This window comes from Macrobrachium nipponense, chromosome 33 (assembly GCF_015104395.2).
Source record: "Macrobrachium nipponense isolate FS-2020 chromosome 33, ASM1510439v2, whole genome shotgun sequence".
Taxonomy (NCBI): Eukaryota; Metazoa; Arthropoda; class Malacostraca; order Decapoda; family Palaemonidae; genus Macrobrachium; species Macrobrachium nipponense.
In genome coordinates, this window is record NC_087219.1 from 2,125,442 (window position 1) to 2,127,659 (window position 2,218).

The window sequence follows — 2,218 nt, forward strand, 5'->3', positions numbered from 1 at the left end:
CAGAACCACTGTACCATTTTGAGTAATCATCTCTACACTGAATAATATTCCCCCATCCAGTGATTGCAACATTAAGCCCCAAAAATATGACTTGCGTTTAGAAAAAATAATTATATAGTTTCAATGTATATGTTCGTATAGGGTTCATACTTCAACAGGAGAAAATCAAAATAAAATTTTTCAATACGAAAGGATTATGTATAGAGAGAGAGAGAGACCTTACCTTACCTTACAGACCTTACATCTTGTTCGGGTTGCCCCAGGTCCCTCAGTGTGAGGCACCTCTAATGTCTACCAGAGAGTTGCTAGTACATCTTCCGGTATATTTTGCATCTTCCAATCTTGGATGGTCTGGGATGCAGTTTAGATATTTGTCGAGCTTATTCTTAAACACATCTACGCTCACTCCTGATATATTCCTCAGATGAGCTGGCAACGCATTGAATAGACGCTGCATTATCGATGCTGGTGCGTAGTGGATTAATGTCCTGTGTGCTTTCCTTATTTTTTTTTTTCCTGGTATAGTTTTGGGCACTATTAATCTACCTCTGCTTGCTCTTTCTGATATTTTTAGTTCCATGATATTTTCTGCTATTCCTTCTATCTGTTTCCATGCTGAATTATCATGTAGCGTTCTCTTCTCCTTTCTAATACTATATAATTTTAAGAATTGTAGTCTTTTCCAGTAGTCTAGGTCCTTAACTTCTTCTATTCTAGCTGTAAAGGACCTTTGTACACTCTCTATTTGTGCAATATCCTTTTGATAGTGTGGGTACCATATCATATTGCAATATTCAAGTGGACTACGAACATATGTTTTTATAAAGCATAATCATGTGTTCAGCTTTTCTTGTTTTGAAGTGCCGTAACAACATTCCCATTTTTTGCTTTACATTTTGCCAACAGTTGCTATTTGATCATTGCATAACATGTTCCTATTCATCATCACACCAAGGTCTTTAACTGCTTTCCTTATTTGTGATGGTCCTCATATTAGGTCCCTTATATGCATATAGCTTTCTTTCTCTGTCTCCATAATTTATTGATTCAAATTTATCAGAGTTAAATACCTCCTATTTACCTCTGCCCAATCATATACTTTGTTAAGGTCTCTTTGTAGAGCGTTCCTATCTTCATCACAAGTAATTTCTCTACTTATTCTTGTGTCATCTGCGAAACTACTCACACTCGAATCCTTCACATTATTGTCTATGTCTTCAATCATAATAACAAACAGTATTGCAGCTAACACCGTACCTTGCGGCACACCGGATATTACCTTGACTTCATCGATTTCTCGTCGTTTGCAATAACTATCTGTTTTCTGTTGTGTAAAAATTCTTTTAAACCATCTTCCTACTTTATCCACGATATTGTGTTTTCTAATTTTCTTCGCTAATATATTATGGTCTACTTTATCAAAAGCTTTTGCAAAAGTCTAAAAAACCACACATCTGTTTCATTTCCGCTTTTCATATTTTTGAATATGTTCTCACGGTGGACTAACAGTTGGGTTTGTGTACTTTTTCCGGGTAACGAAACCATGTTGTCCTTTATTAAACCAAATTATTTTTTTATTAAATGTTTCATAATATTTTTCTTCATTACCCTTTCATACCTTTCATAATGTGTGATGTTAGACTCACAGGCCTATAATTACTTGCCTCTAGTCTTGATCCACTTTTGAAAGTAGGGGTAATATAATTGCCTAATTTGTGCTCCAATCATAAATCTTGCCTGTATCTACACTTTGTCTTAATAATATTGCAAGTGGCTTTGCGATAGAATGAACTACTTTCTTTAACAAAATAGCAGGAATTCCATCAGGCCCCATGCAGCAGCTCCATTTTAATTTCATTAATAGCCTGCACAATATCAGCTTTCATTAATATCTATGTCAGCTAAATATTCACTATTTTCATCCCACTTCTTACTTCTATATCATTATCTTCATTATCTATTCTAGGGGTGAATTCTCTCTTATATCGTTCTGCCAGTATGTTGCAAATTTCCTTTTTTTCATTCGTTAATCTCCCTTCAATTCTCAGAGGGCCTATTTCTATTCTTCTTTTATTCATCTTCTTCGCATATGAGTATAATAGCTTGGGGTTTTGCTTGATATTTAATAGGGTTTTTTATTCCAAGTCCCGTTTTTCATTTTCTTTTGATTGTTATAATCTTTTTTTTCTGCATTTTCTATCTTACTTTTTAGTTCTAT